Source organism: Ursus americanus, chromosome 9, assembly GCF_024610735.1.
Source record: "Ursus americanus isolate L20-20 chromosome 9, mUrsAme1.1.p, whole genome shotgun sequence".
NCBI classification, from domain to species: domain Eukaryota; kingdom Metazoa; phylum Chordata; class Mammalia; order Carnivora; family Ursidae; genus Ursus; species Ursus americanus.
Genome location: NC_142135.1, coordinates 48,746,050 through 48,762,527, shown reverse-complemented (window position 1 = coordinate 48,762,527; position 16,478 = coordinate 48,746,050). Strand labels below are relative to the sequence as shown.

The following is a 16,478-nucleotide window of genomic DNA, read 5'->3' as shown; positions in this document are numbered from 1 at the left end:
GGCAGCGGTGGCAGCGGCAGCGGCAGCGGCAGCGGCAGCAGCAGCAGCAGCAAGAACAGCAGCAGTAATAGCGGCAGCGGCGGCAGAGGCAGCGGCAGCTGCGCGCCTCCGGCCCAACCCCGCTCCGCTCCCCCTCTCGTCGGCGCCCTGCCTGTCTTGCGTGTGCGTGTGCGTGTGCTCAGCCTCAGCGTGAGGGGCACCTGCTCGTCTGGGCTCACAGCGGAGGCAGCCTCGCCGGGAGCTGCCGCTGCCGCTGCTGCCGCTCCCAGGCGCCGGGCTTCCCGTCGCCGCCTCGCCGCCGGAGTTGGGCTCCGTGGGGCTTCCCCCCTCGCAGCCTCGGTCCTTCCCGACTGCCTGCAAGTCAGCCTGGCTCCGAGTCACGTGTCAGTGCCTGAGGCAGAGACTGAGAGAAAAAAACGCGCTTCATTCCTTCTTCCACCGCCATACTGTATTTTATACTAAATCTCATTTTTATTCCAACATTTTACTCCCGCTCGGTGAGTACCTTCTCAGTGGCATTCTTGTCCTATTCTTTTTTTTGTCCTTCTTTTTTGTTTTTTGTTTTTGTTTTTCTTCTTTTTTTTTCCACTTCTTTGATTATTGTTTATATTTGGGAAAGCTGGAGGAGCATGGTTTTGAGCCTTTTCCTGAATCCAAGTTTTTCTAGCATGCGATGGTTCTGTAGACAAGGCGCTGTGTCTGGGAGTCCGCGGCGACCGTGCCCGCTGGGAGCGACTTCCAAGTCCAGCAAAATGTGCAACTGGTTTTATGGAAAAAGCAATGTGAAGTATGGTGCCAATTTTTTTTTCCTTTGTAAAAATAAAAAGCATGTTTCTAACTCTTTTTTTTTTGCATACTCTTTTTTCTGATAAGATTTTTGTATAGGTGGGATTTTACGGCAGTGTTTACAAGTTTGTGGTTTTGCAATACTGGTACAAACCACTGAGCAAAAAACATTAATTTTCTATTTTTTGTGCCGTTTTTGGAAGCCGGTGAGAACAAATTCGTTTTTTTCCCTCCTGTTTTTGACACCCATTGATAACATGAAACTTTTCTTGCAGCTGGTTACTGGGATAATTTTTAAGCAAAATACTTTTTTTCTCCTTTATATTAACTGTGACTTTTGCACATTTGATTTTTTAAAAAACCGAGATAATTTTATGATAGATATCCTGATATCTATATATTATCCCTTCTTCCTCCCCTTCCCCTCCCCGTAAATCAATTTTCAAATGATGGCAGTGGAAGGTTTTTCTGGAAAAAAAAATGAAGTGCGGTTTGGTTTCCTTGTCAACGGAGGATGAAGTGAACAGCTGAGCAGCTCGCAGAGAGCAGGTACTTGGTCCCCTTGGAGGCGTTTCCCGGGTTTGCAATGGCAACACTGGTCCTGGCAAAGAAAGATGTGTGTGTGTGCGTGTGTGTGTGTGTGTGCGCGTGTGTGTGTGTGTGTGTGTGTGTGTGTGCGCGCGCGCGCGCGTCTCCGGGCAGTGTCCGAGCCCGCCGTGGGGAAAGCCGTGCCGGGAGCTAGGGAAAGCCAAAGTCCGTTGCCTGCCTCGGGATCGTTTTTGGATGTGCGCAAAATACAGTCCCTCCCCAGGCTGCGCTCAGGTCATCTCCGTGGCGGGCGGTGTCTGCGCCGCCGGCAGTGCCGGCTGGGGACGCGGGCCCTGTAAGTTCTCCGAGGGCCACTTGCAGAGCAGGAGGGGCGAGGGCCGAGGACGCGGCGCGGGTCGGCTGGGCGGCCCTTTGGAGCGCTCGGGAGACGTGGGGAGAAGCGGCAGGGGCAGCATCTTCCGAAGGGGCTGGCTCCTGGCCACGCGGGCAGGGAGCTCGAGACATTTCCAGGTTCCCGAGGATGGCACCAGCCCCTGCACGCTCAACTCCTGCTCCTCCTCTTTGCCAGGAGTAAACAACGCAGTAGGTCTTTCCCAGCCCGTTTTGCTTGTTCCGAAGGATTTTGCTTTCTTAGTGGTGCTGTCTTTGGATCCTTTCTTCTCCGTTGTGTTGCTTTGGTTTTAAGTGCTCGCTGGCGTCTTCCAGGGGTTGGGGGAATAGTTACTTTCTGTGGTGGTCAGTTGGGTTTAAAATTGTGGACATAACTGTTAGTTTGCATTAATGAGACTACACCCCTAAGGTACAAAATAGCTTTTTATTTAAGTTTTAAAGGGACAGTGTTTTTCCTATTTTTAACCACCTGATAGTGGTTCCAAACGTTTTCCCTTGAGAACTGAGCACAGGGCAAGGGGTAAGGGTTGGTGATAGTGTGATTGATTTCCGTGTATTGGTAGCATTACAGTACTCCGTGTTGACGGTATTCTGTGGAGTTTAAGGTATTTTATGATTGTTCTGTTACATATTTCCAGTATCATCTAGCACTTCTTTTTGGAGATGTACCAGCTGGTAATAAAAAGCCTTTTCTGTACTTAAACACAATGACAAAATCTGCTGGAAAACTTGCTCTCCAAACAAGTATCTTGTCATACCTTAAATCTTGAAATCTGAAGGGTAACTATTATTTAAATGATTTGATTTTGAAACTTTGATGTTCTTTCTTTTTTTTTTTCTTAAACAAAAAGTTCAGCCTTATATTTGACATATGTATATAATTTGAATTCTGTTAAAGTAAATACAAAGCAAAGGAAATAACTTTTTACTTCTAAAATTTAGTTTTCTTCTAGGGTATCTATAGGCAAAACGACTTGCCAGCATACCAAAGGGCCCATAAAAAATTGGTTAATTACTTACACTATGATTTTTAAAGCAAATATTTCTCTAAGTCTGTCACCTCAGTTGGTGGAATGAAAAGTTTTATGCCTATATTTATTTACTCTTTGTGGTGAAAGTGTTAGGAGTACAAATGATCATTTATCTGTAGAAGATTAAAATTTATTTCAATGTCTAGAAAGCTTTTTTTAAAAAAAAAAATCCACAGTGCATTCTCAGTGGTCTTTGGAAGTTGCAGTTATTTTTGTACTCTGGTTAGCTTTTCTCTAAGAAAGTCCTGTTGTATTTATATAAGGAATATAGCTCATGTCTTATCTGTGGATTAGCAGACTTGATATCATGAAGGGTATAGTTCTAAGATGTGGCACAAATATTATACTACTGAACTTTAAATTTTGATCTGTGTGTGTGTGTAGTGAGCACATTACTAAAATATAGTCTTTTATATGGTTTAAGCAGCTAGCAAAAGCATTTAAAAAGCCACTTCTTAATCACTTTTATCATAATGTGTATAAATAGAAGTGCTCAATTATTTAAAAAGACAAGTGAATGCATGTGTATAATATTTAGCAGGTTATATGTACTGTAAATCATTAAGTTCTTTTGAAAGGGAGACACAAGGTGAGTAGAAAGAAAAAAACTTGAGTAATCAAACCAGAATTTTCATTTAGAAGACTAGTTGCTGCCCTAAGGTGGGGGTAATTTGGTTCTAAGATTGGAGCACTGCTTGAGCTGTACTGTATGCTGTTTCCAAATGAGATTGAAACTATAATGGGGCAGATGAAGATGTTCACAGGATTTTAATGTGGGAACAAATATGTAGCTGTGCTTTGAAATCTGTAACTAAAGATCATACTAAGAACCTTTAAGTCATGTTAGGTTTTCATTTACTTAATAGTCATAGTTCATTATATTTCATATTTATGTTAAATTCTATTACACGCAAATTTTTGAAATTTCCTCCTCCTTGCATCATACTGGGATTTCTACAACTCTTTAAACTGGTCACCTAGTCTATGTGTGTTTTGGTTTAAAATCTTTGAATGTAGTGTCCTAGAGTTAGCACCGCCTACTGGTTTCTTATGGAAAAATAATACTGTTCTTTCATTTAGTAAGCAACCTACCCGGATTCTGATCAACTTAATCGTGCAAATTATTTTCAACTGCAGGGAGAAAGGGTCTGGGAGGTAAAGGTGGTGGGTGAGGGTAAGAAGACGCATAAATTAAATTGGTTATTGGACCATTAGCAGACCTTTAGAGTTTCATTTAAATTTCCGCAAAGAAATCATCACAAAGTTAAAACAACTGTTAAATTTCCTAGAACTTTTCTATGGTATGCCAATATTTGGACATTTTGAAAAATCCTGGATTACTGAATTAATTTTACAGTTTCTGTTCCAGCCTTGAACATTATAGAGAAAGAAACTCCTAGTTGGAGTCCTGTCTTGAGTGTGTGGTATGTCCAAACATTTTTGAATGAAATTTTCATCATTAAAAACAAACATTTATTTTTTCTTTATATTTACCCTTACATGCTTTAAAGCAAGCCAGTAGCACACTGATTTTTTTTTTCTTAGTTTGCATGAAGCGGCCACACTGCGGTGGTGTCATGTATGTAGGGGAAAGTTTCAAACACATAATTTATAAAGGCACTCTGTATTTTCTTAACCACAAAAGATGTACTGCCTTAAAAAAAAAAAGACAGCCATTTTATTTTATCTAATTTTTATGAAAGGCTGCTGTTTGAAAGAGATACTATATTTATGCAAATAAATGATGCCTTTAGAATATAAAAATAATGGAATGTAAAAGTAATGCACATACATATGATATGCCACAAATAGTGTATTTTCCTAGTTAAAAGAATCGTGTGCTTTATGAATAACTGTTTCTTAGGTAAAATAATCATTTTTTTAAATGAGCTAGTACAAAGTGTGTGGAAAAGCCTTGATGTCTGTTACATTCTTGAAAGCATTCCGCTAGAGTCAGAGTATGGTCATGCTTTGTTTACTCTTTACTGGTATTGCAAGCAACTAATTATACAGTGCACCAAATCAAGTAAAGCTCTACACTGGAAGTAGAAGAGAAGCAGATATTTAGAACTGTTTGCATGGAAAAAAGGAAATTGAAGAAAATATGTTATTTCAATTTAGTTTATTTATTCTTTCTGACTTTTGAATGCTTTTATTTTTAGATGCTTATTAGCTGTGATTTGAAAAAATACAGTTACTTCTTCACTTCTTCTATCACATTGCCATTAAGAAAATTCTATTTTGTGCATTAAAAACTGCAATAATGATGAATTTTATTCCTGAAACTTGTATATGGAGCTCTGGAATGTAATTAAAAACTAATTTAAAAAATTTCTCACTGATCTGAAGTTATTGTTATTATTTTCTTATTCTTTCATATTATTATTACTTGCTGCTTCTAGTGACTTGCACTGGTGCCTTTAAAATCCTATTTTCGTAATTTAATCTGATTTTTTAATTTAATAAATTTCTCTTTCATAATTGGCAGCGGCAACATAAACTTGCACATTATTGATGACAAGGACAATTAGTTTCACTACACCAAGATTTTGAGAACAATAATTATTAAATAAAACTTAGGTATGTACAAAAAGCTAGTTACACATTTAGCAAGTCTTATATAAATATAATATTTGTTATCACTTTTATTTTTATTATTAAATTTTGACTTGTGGAAGAGAGATATCTAACCCAGCCATTGCCAACTTCTCCTAGTTTTACTTTATTCTCAGAGCTTTAGTTTTTCAAGAAAATATTGGGGCATTTTTTTGTCGTTGCTGTTCATTTGTTTTGTTAGACTTCTGTTAAATAGTTAACTTACATTGTAGACAATTGGTTTCGTATTTTTGTAATTCTCTCACAAATTAAACTTTTTGTTTGTTTTGCATTATCTATCTCTGTTTTCTGGGGCTGAAACCTGGAGAATATAGAGGTGTTGATTTCATTTTCTATCATTCCAACCTGCAGAGAAGGCAATGGAAGAACTTACTTAGTGTTTAGGATAAAAGTGTTCTGGACTGTCATTGGAGACTCTTCAGCTGGGGTCAAGGCTGTAAGATTTATTCCTTGGGTCATGTATAAATCTAAAAGAAGAGAATTATAGTGAAGAACATGGGAACACTGCCCTGCTTTTCTGAAAGGTGCAATGGAATGCATCATTCAGCACCCTCATAATAAGGAAAAATTAGAGATTTTATTTGTGTAAATATGTTTTGTAAAATTACATCTAACTCATCAATTTCTCTCTATATATTTTGCTTAGAAAGATATAGTTGAATATTTTGTCTAAATTTTAAGGGTGAAGATTAATTGCATTCCTACAGAATCCATGCGTACAGATAGACATTTTGATAGTTATATGCTAAATTGTAAAAGGTACACCATATTTCTGAGTCAGTTTGGAAATTGTTACCAGATTGGAGTAGGCAAGGGTTATGCTTTCTTTAATCAGGATGAGTGGGACAGAAAAGTAAGACAAACGTTTATTGATGTGTCAAATGAATGTAGTTCCATTTGTTCTTCCATGAGTTGGTAATATTATTATTTTATATTTTTGAGGAAGCTGAGACTTAGATACGCAACTTGCTTAAAGCTCCACAGGTAGTAAAGGGAAAAGTGACAGGAATGTCTGAATTGATACCTTATGCCCCTCCTTCTTTACAGGGATGTTCCATTTGTGGAAAAGAATTTGTTTGTTTTGTTTCAGTTAATCTAAAGCAACTGCTACATCTTTATTCTTGGTACATAATTTAAAACTACTGTAGTCACTTTCAGTAGTGAGTGCTGTGGCCAGAAATAATAGAAAATGGCACCATTTACACAGAGATGTGTACTGGTCCTGAAAGGACCTTCAAGTAACCACAGCATCACAAATCTTTCCATGACTATAGGATTTCTAAAGAGAACCAAATTATAAAAATTTGTCAGGAGCCACTGGTACTCTGTGGTCAAGACAAAATTAGATGGTTCTGTGTCTACAAGTGGCTTTACAGATGACCTGGGAGAAACACTCAACAAATATTTACTTCCTAAGTATAAAATGTAATCTGTACTTGAGGTGTTTGCAGTGTGAAGTGAAAAATTAGTCTCCTGCACAAGGAAAACAGAACAACCAATTTTCATAACACAGCAAGTCTATAAATATAGGTGTCTCTTCTGTCTACCAGCATCTCACTATCAACATCATCTCCACCTCAGAATTCACTGTTACACATATTTGGATGTGACAATTTTTTCAAGCTCATTTTATCCATTTGTTAATAACATAGAACACATATAACTGTATGATGTTATTTTAGGATACTGTTTTTAATTGCTTCTTAAGATGTGTGAAAAAGTCTTCCATTATTAAATAGTTTCCTTGGAACTTGAAAAGGTGAATATTTTTCAGTAAAGAATGAGAAACATAACCACAGTGGAGCAGTGTGAATGAACGTGATGAAATGGATTGCAAAATGATGGTAAATCTGCAAGTCCGTAAAAACAATGGATTTGAAGGCCAAGGCAGAAGGACTCTTAGGAGCTGCCTTTGTATGTGGAATCTGGATAACGTGAGAATGAGTGATATAGGGGTGCCTGGGTGGCTCAGTCAGTTAAGTGTCTGACTCTTGAATTTGGCTCAGGTTATCATCTTAGGTTCCTGAGATTGAAGCCCCGTGGTGGGCTCCATGCTGGACATGGAGTCTGCTTAAGATTCTCTCTCCCAGGGCGCCTGGGTGGCACAGCGGTTGGGCGTCTGCCTTCGGCTCAGGGTGTGATCCTGGCGTTATGGGATCGAGCCCCACATCAGGCTCTTCCGCTATGAGCCTGCTTCTTCCTCTCCCACTCCCCCTGCTTGTGTTCCCTCTCTCGCTGGCTGTCTCTATCTCTGTCAAATAAATAAATAAAATCTTTAAAAAAAAAAAAAAGATTCTCTCTCCCTCTTCCCCCTCCCCCCTGCTCACTCTCTAGAAGGAAGGAAAGAAAGAGAAGAAAAGAAGAAAATTAGTGGTATAGAACAAAACCAGAAAGCAAAAATATCTAGAAGAGAGCCTGAACATATCACTGATTTGAAGTTCCAACATTAATTCCTGAATAAAATGACCAGTGTGCAATGAAATACAGCTCTAAAGCTAGAAAACACACTGAAAGAGATATTACAAACTTATTTATGCTAAAACTTTAGGAGGGAATAATTCACCCAAAGGCAAACATTTGGGAAGCCCGTGCATTTTTTTTTTTTTTTGATTGGATGTAAAAGGATCTGGTTAAAAGTAGAAAAAGAGGAAGAGGAGAATACCCACTGAAGCTTAGGAAAGTGTGTGTGTGTAAAAGAAAAGTGTTGTTGAACAGGGCCAATGCTGCATAGGCCTACAAGAATGTGAGGCTTGAGGAGAAGTGTGGGAATGGTGGCTGGAATCTGTAATTAAAATCCACTAATTTTAAAAAGGAACTGAACGAACTTGAACAGATGAAAAATTCTGGATATGATGTGACAGCATCATAAAAAGCAGTCCCTAAGATTGTGTGTGTCATGTACTTTTGTATGTGGGTTTCTGTGTGTGTGTGTGTGTGTGTGTGTGGTGCATGCGTGCACGCATGCACGCATGTAACCAGATCTCAATAGAAAAACCATTAAAGTTTTCCTGGAACTAGGTAAGTTGATTTTGAATTACATATAGAAAAATAAAAATGCAAGGGTAGCTAGAATAATTCCAAAAACGAAAAGCAAAGAAGGAATAAGCTATCATATATTAAAATATACTATAAAGCTTTTAAATATGAATATATTTACTAGCTCTGTCTCCTGAAAAGGCTTCTAAACAGTGTCTCTCCAGCTTCAGTGAGCACATCTGGTGCACAGATTGTGGTTTCTAAATACCATTTCCTACTCAAGGGGACCAGAGCTTTTTAGAGAATTGGCTGATTCTACTTCTAGGCAGAAAAATTACAAGATGAGGCTGGGATATCTCATTGTGCCAGAAAGTAAGGAAATGTCCAAAGATGAGTAAGATTGTATCAACTTTATTTGTAAATCGTAACTATAAATGAGAGCCAGCTTGAAGGGACTTCCAGTTGCCAAATGCAGATAAATTTGAACTTCAAGTGTTGTTGGTTTGCAACCTCAGGAGTTTCTTGGGTGAAATTTGAAACTTTCCCCCATACTCAGAGGGTAAGGAGAAACTGAAGCAAGAGGCACATCGGTTTAGGTGATAGGTGGCAGTTTTAATAAGCAAGGGAATTTGCATAGGGTGGTCACAAGACAAGTAGATCTTTGCATCTATCCACCAGAATCTTAAAAGTTTATATAGAGAACTTAGTGGGGTTCAGTCACGTATCCAGTCTGGATGGGCTCAACAGCACATTACCCTCTTAGTACTGTGTACTTGAAGTGGCTCCTAGTGTGGGAATGGTGGGTGGAATGCACATTTCAAGGACAGGCAAGGAGGTAAGGAGCATCTGATTGCCTAGGTCCAGCTTGAGGGTCAACCAGCTGTCACATTTTCTCAGTGACCTGCTCCAACAAGAGTGACTGTAACAGTTTGTAAAACATTAAATGAAGTAGAATCCATGAGTCCATAGTGAAACTGAAAACAAACAAACAAACAACCCCCCCCAAACAGGAAACAATGCTTTTTTTCTTTTTAAAGATTTTATTTTATTTATTTGACAGAGAGAGAGAGACAGCCAACGAGAGAGGGAACACAAGCAGGGGGAGTGGGAGAGGAAGAAGCAGGCTCCCAGCGGAGGAGCCTGATGCGGGGCTCGATCCCAGAACGCTGGGATCACGCCCTGAGCCAAAGGCAGACGCTTAACCGCTGTGCCACCCAGGCGCCCCAGGAAACAATTCTGACAGTAATTAAATGGAAGGAAATGGTTAGCCCGTTTTTTTGTTTTTGTTTTTGCTTTTTTTTTTTTTTTTTTGCTTTTTTTAAGGAAGAACTCTTCTCTAACTGATGAGGGATGAGTTCTTTACAAAACGATGTGAGTTGATTTATATAAGAAATGCTAGAATTAGAAAATTACTATTGAAGTAAACAATGAAATAAATAATTCAGTCAAGAATCATCAACAGGTGCTAGAATCATTAGTTAAAAGTATTTTGGGCAATAACATTCTCATGGTGCTCAAATATTACTTCTTAATTGCTTCTAGCAGTTGTCTTTTTAAATAACTAAGTGATCAAACCTAGCTTCATTAATAGCCTGATGCCAGAGCCTCCTGATGGATGTAATATCAAGTCTCCATCCGGTACCATTTGTGAAATAGTGTTGCGAGAATGTTTCAGATGAATCTTATAAAACCTGTTTAAACTTAACTTTTAGTTTACAGAAAAATACAGGGAAAGAGGAACAGGTTAAACTAAACCATGAGGAAAGAGACAAATTTCCCAAGGTTTAGTATTCTGCATTGAACATACCAGACATGTGGCCTACTTTCTTCAAAAGTCACACCACAGAAGGGAGAATTTTCTAGATGAGAAGAGAGTAAAAGACAATGAAATGCAGTGCTGGAAGCTGTATTTGATCCTATTTAAAAAAAAAAAAAGGCTCAAATCTTGGTAGAATTGGGAAGATGTATATATAAGCTAGATAATATAAATGATACTGGGAGATGCAAGCTGAGTTATGTAGTGATAAGTACCACACATTCTTATGAGTCATCATCAAATGTGTGTGTGGTGTGTCTGTAACAGATCATCATTTGTTAATTTTTGAATGCAAGGAGACATTATGCAGATTTCATTGTACTCAGATTTCAGATTATCTGTTTGATTTTTTTTTTCAGTTAAAATGTTGAAAATCCTTTACTTGTCATTGAGAAAAAATACATATATTAGAGTTAAACAGAAGCAGAAAGAAGTCCAGTTGCCCATGTTTAAGGTCATATGGGGTCTTGAAGATACAAAGACGAGAAGTAAATGAAGTTTAATGCTAATTGTAGGACTGAAATATTACTGAAGGAGTAATATTTTTGAATGAAGGGTGTATTTTTAAGCCAGAATAAAGAAAATCTGAATGCATACTTACTTTTTTTCAGGATGGAATCCCCTAGAAAGAACAGATGGAACTGTAAGGATGAGGATGGTAATTTTCAGGAGCAAGTTTCAGAGTGTTCTAAGGGGTTGGTGTGATCAGTGCTAGCACAAGAAGATGTTCGCATTTAGAAGAGGAAAGAAATGGAGTCAGTTTATTAGTTAACTGAATTCCTTATTTATTCAGTCCTGTACTGGAGGATGGAGATTCAGTGGTAATAAGACTCCACACCTGCAGGGAGTTTGGCATGTAAGGGTGACTTTAGTCTTCTCAGGTAAGTGCAAAGTCATAGGTTGAGATAAACCTGTAAGTATGAGGATAGGAGCTCAAGGAATATAGCCAAGAATATGCACGAGCTAGGGGTAGTGAGTATGTTAAAGAAAAGAAGGATCATAAATCTGGGCTGGGAAAGGGGGCAAGGGCAGCTCCAGGAAACGAATAAATTAAGAACACGTTAAGAATTGAGAGCCTGAGATCAGGATGAAAACTAATAGCAACTTTACTATTTTTAATAGAATGAGAAAGGTGCAAGGATGGATGTCTTTGGTCAGAGGAGAATATTATTCTTCCAGATTTTGATAGTGGAACAGTGTCAAATGATGAACACATTTTAGAGTTTGGGAAGGCGTGGGCTAAATAGAGTTGCTGATATTGAGAAGTTAAAGCATTGTGAGGGAAGGCTAAGTGTTAAAGTGTAATTTAGACAAAGGATTTTTTTAAAAATTTATTTTTATTTTTATTTATTTTGACAGAGACAGAGAGAGAAGGCACACGTACTTGAACAGGGGGAGGCAGAGGGTGAGGCTCTCAAGCAGACTCTGGAGCTGAGCTCAGAACCCCATGAGGGGCTGGATCCCAGGACCCCCAGATGATAACCTGAGCTGTAATCAAGAGTTCAGTGCTCAGCCAGCTAAACCACCCAGGTACCCCACAGAGAAAGGATTTTTTTAAATCCATAATTGCAGACAAGGGAAAAGGTGGAAAGGAAAACTTTAAAACATGCTAAAAGTATCAACGATATTTCTAGAGGTTTATAATCACCTGATTCCATAAAGGAATTTTTTTTTAATTTATGTGGGTTTTAGGCCTCTCTTCTGGAACATCATGAAGAGAGCTGTAAATAACTAATGTTTGCATTTATCTCGATCCTATTTGGTTAGAGTACTCAGGTAATATGGAAATAAACTCTGCGATGGTTATTGCAATCCACAGTTGAGTTTTGTAAGGAAGTTACTAATCAGAACCAGGGAAACTAATATAGGATACTACAATTAAATACTTTCTAAACATAATAGTAAATGATTCAGACTTAGACATGTTTGTTAATATATTTTGTTGTCTAGTTCAAGCTTTTTTTTTTTTTTTTTAAGTCAGAAGTCCAGTTAGGTAGACAGACAATAGCTATTGTTACTGCTAGATATGTTGCTGCTGCTGCTGCTATGACCTCATTCCATTTATAGATCATCCCTTATGGGTCAGACTGACTGCTAAGTGCTTAGTCACATTGTGCCTCATCTTTGTTACACCCCAGAAGAATATATTATTATCCCAGATAGTAATATCTGGGAAGACATTGAGGATCAGACAGATGGCTTGTCAAAAGTGCTATCAAATGTCTGACTAAAGATCTGAACGCAAGCCTTTTTGCTCCACACTTAAACCTCCATGCCTTCTTTAAAAAGTGGAGGAAAAGATACTTGATTTGTACATCATTAGGTCAGTGACATTTGTCTAATAAAACAGGCTCCCTCACAGCAGCTCTCTACATAGGGAAGATTTAAAAACACAATGCTTGTATTCAGAACTGTGCTGCATTAGATTGCGATTTTTGTCCTCAGTCTTCAGTCGTGTTTCTGCTCTGAGCATAATTGTGAGATTTTGAACACTTATTCATTCTTCCACCGTTTATTGGGAATCTGTTGTATCTAAGTGTGTTTGAGGGTATTTAAAAAGAGTTTAAGAGCAAAACAAGACACTGAGCCTGTCCTCATGACCTGACAACCTGCCTGAAGAAGGAAACGGTGCGTGTGGAAAGTGACAGGTAATCAGAATTAAGAAGAGTATAGATGATTACTTATGGTTACGTCGACTGTGGAGGCACTTGAAAAAATTGGAATGCAGTGCCTCTCTCTTTCTTCCAGTGCCTTTGCAAGGTCCTCAGACTGGGAGATTTGACAGTACTCTCTGGATATTGTATCCAAAGTTAGGAATACGTGAGTACATAGAGGGGAAATGTGTAGCAGGAAAAGTAAATAGGTCAATGAAGAGGAAACAGCAACCAAAAGATTTAGAGAGGGCCATCTGGAAAGGAAATTGGGAGATGAAAAAGAATGATAAACTTTCAAAGAAAAAAGGAGGTCAGCACTAAGGAGGTACAGTTAATATGAGTGTATGATTTTGTATTCATATTTTATTCACTGAAATAGAGTTTATTATTTGGTAAAGTGAATTTTATTTTGGAATATATTGAGGTTATTCAAAAGTTCAGATAAAAATACCTTATTAGAAACTCAAATACTATAAAACATATAAAATGAGTTCAGAAATATGTATGCATTTAGATGCTTTAGGTGGAGAACAACATACAGTTGGCCCTTGAACAACACAGGTTTGAACTGCTCAGGTCCACTTACGCACAGGTTTCTTTTTGTTTGGTTTTTTTTGTTTTGTTTTTTTGATAAATGCAGTACAGCACTGTGAGTGTATTTAATTCCTTATGATTTTATTAATAGCTTTCTCCACCTTAATTGTAAGAATACAGTATATATTACCCATAACATGCAAAATATGCGTTAATCGACTGTTTATGTTATTAGTAAGGCTTTTGGTCAAGAGTCTATTCGTAGTTAAGTTTTTGGAGAGTCAAAAGTTATACGTGGATTTTCGACTGCACAGGGGTCAGAGACCCTAACCCGTATGTTGTTCAACAGTCAACTGTCATTTTATTAAGAATTTAGATTAGTGGGGTTCTTGGGTGGCTTGTTTGGTTTAGTGTCTGCTTCAGCTCAGGTCATGATCTCAGGGTCCTGGGATTGAGCCCCGGGTCAGGCTCCCTGCTCAGTGGGAAGTCTGCTTCTCCTTCTCCCTCCCCCCCATCTGGTTGCTCTCTCTCTCTCAAAGAAATAAATAAAATCTTAAAAAAATAATTTAGATTAGTGAACCAATTGTTTGAAAATATTTTGTTTTATTTAATTTCTGAGTGTATTCCATCATGTTTGTAATCTTCATTTCAGAATTGCTAGATCCTTCCTTTCTTATTCCAATCCTCCCTCCTGATATTGTTGCAATTGTAGGGAAAAAAAAAAAAAACACAACAACAAAGAAAAAAGAAAGCGTAGAAGAGGGAAGAGGAGAAATAGAGGAGGAGGCCAATGGGAAGACATTCTTGGTATCAGCACTGCCCAGGTGAAAGAGAAGGCAAGCCAGTAAAGCAAGCCACCATGTATAATTTTAAATTTTTTAGAAGACACATTAAGAAATAAAATAAACAGATGTAATTAATTTTCATAATATATTTTATGTAACTCAGTTTATCAAAAATGGTTATTTCAACAGGTAATTTAAAATTATTTTTTAAACATTCTGCATTTTTTTTATAGATACTAAGTCTTTGAAATCCAATTGGTATTTTACATGTAGAGCACAGAACTAGCCAAGGTTAAAAAGTGCTCAGTAGCCATATGTCCTAGTAGCTACGACGAGGATCACGCAGATCTAGAGGAACGGGTTCAGAAGGCTCAGGGTGATGTCATGCTTTAAAATTTCTTTGATGTCTTGTTCCTTAGCAGAGATTAGCCAAGATATATTTTGAAATACTCTCTGATTGTCTCAATTTTAGCTTTCACTTTTTATTAAGAATCTAAACTGAAATCCACTGAAGTTCATTTTTGCTAAAAAGTAATCTCGGGGCACCTGGGTGGCTCAGTTGGTTAAGCGTTAGAGTATGGTCAGTTGCCTAAGGAATATTAATATTTGTTCAATAACTATTTCTTGAAAATTGGCTTTTCACCATTTTGTGTATCGTGAGATACTCTATAATGTATGAGAATGGATATTTTGGTGTAAGAGGGGCAGACAGTTATAAATTCCCTAAGAGATAAAAATGAAGTTTAGGATTAACATGGTATCTTGTTTTGTGTTAAATCAGGAGATTAATTTCCATATGTAATTCCACTGACAAAATATGACTCATAGGGGCGCCTGGGTGGCACAGCGGTTAAGCGTCTGCCTTCAGCTCAGGGCGTGATCCCGGCATTCTGGGATCGAGCCCCACATCAGGCTCCTCTGCTATGAGCCTGCTTCTTCCTCTCCCACTCCCCCTGCTTGTGTTCCCTCTCTCACTGGCTGTCTCTGTCTCTGTCAAATAAATAAATAAAATCTTTAAAAAAAAATATGACTCATAATAAAGTGAATAAAGTCAAAACACTTTTTGATGACTCTCTGTAGAATGACACATTATTTGAAAAGGACACCACAAATTTATAGATTATTAAACAGCTTGTATAGTCTCCAAGATTGAAATGGTTTAGAATCTTTGGTTAAAACTTGTGAGTCACCAAGAATTTGATGGGGAAATATGAAATTGAATGTTGACCCATTATCTCTCAATATTTGACTGTTTCAGAGCTAAGCCTAGGTCAGGATTCCCTTTACAGGTCTTCCAAGGTGTGTCCTTGTGTGAGTGAGAGGGATATGACTGTGTGATTGTGTGGAATGGCAGAGGAGGGAATTAATTGCCTATAAAAAGCTGGAGGAAATGACATTAGGTATCTAGTTATCATATAGAATCAAATGAGAGGAGTATCTCTCATTCTTTTTTGCCCATTTTTTTTTGATAACATGTCTCTTTGTCCCTAAAAGATGCATGTATGACATGATTAAATTTAAACAAATTTTACTGTTAGATAGATTTCTTGTTTTTGATACCCATACAGGGAGTTGGAAATACTCAAAGCACACTAATTCCAGATTTTGGGTTCTAAGGTTTTGACTGAATGTGCCATGGTTTTGATTCAGTTGTGTAACTGCAAAACTAATTTATCTTAAGGTATTAATGAACCAGTTATACTTTTTTCCTTCACGTCAAAAATGTTATTGTGAATTTGGTATTTTTACTTATCTAGTGAACATTATTAGTATGTATATCAGATCTTCAGTTAGGGGATTAATCCTTAGTTGTTTTTTGATCTTTCTCTGGTGAAGGAGAAGAAGGTTAATATATCTGTATTGAAATCCCATAATGTCAGATTAGGCTTACAATATATCTAGGAGAGAAGGTAGGTTTGGATTTGTTACAAGTGAAGATAAATGGTTTGGTCTTATAATTTCCTTTAATATAAGGGGCAGGAAGTTGGGTATAGAATATCATTTATTCTCAAAATCCAAATTTTTAATTTTATACTTTATTAGATGATTTCCTCCAAATAACTAAATTGATATATATATATTCTAAAAATGTATATCTTTTAAAACTTGAAATCAAAATGGAAAATGCTCAAAAAGTCTTAGAAGGAAGCATTGTTATTATGATGGTATTGATGTTGAAATTTTATTCACATACTAGTGGGAAGATTCAAAATTATATCTTCCTTTTTATTCATATTATTTGGTATAAATCCTTTCAGCTTTTGTTTAAATAATTAATGATATAATTTTTAGTGAATATTTGTAATTACATAATACTTGCATACTTTATATAGTCTATACA

General features: G+C 37.4%; 1 protein-coding gene across 1 annotated transcript in view; it reads left to right on the top strand.

Moving 5' to 3' along the window:
- The first annotated feature begins 194 nt into the window (after positions 1-194).
- RALYL (RALY RNA binding protein like) overlaps positions 195-16,478 on the top strand; it is a 693,040-nt gene continuing 676,756 nt past the window's right edge. Inside the window, exon 1 of the mRNA XM_087864778.1 lies at positions 195-1,335. The gene's annotated coding sequence lies outside the window, so the exon portion shown is untranslated. The remainder of the gene's footprint in view (positions 1,336-16,478) is intronic.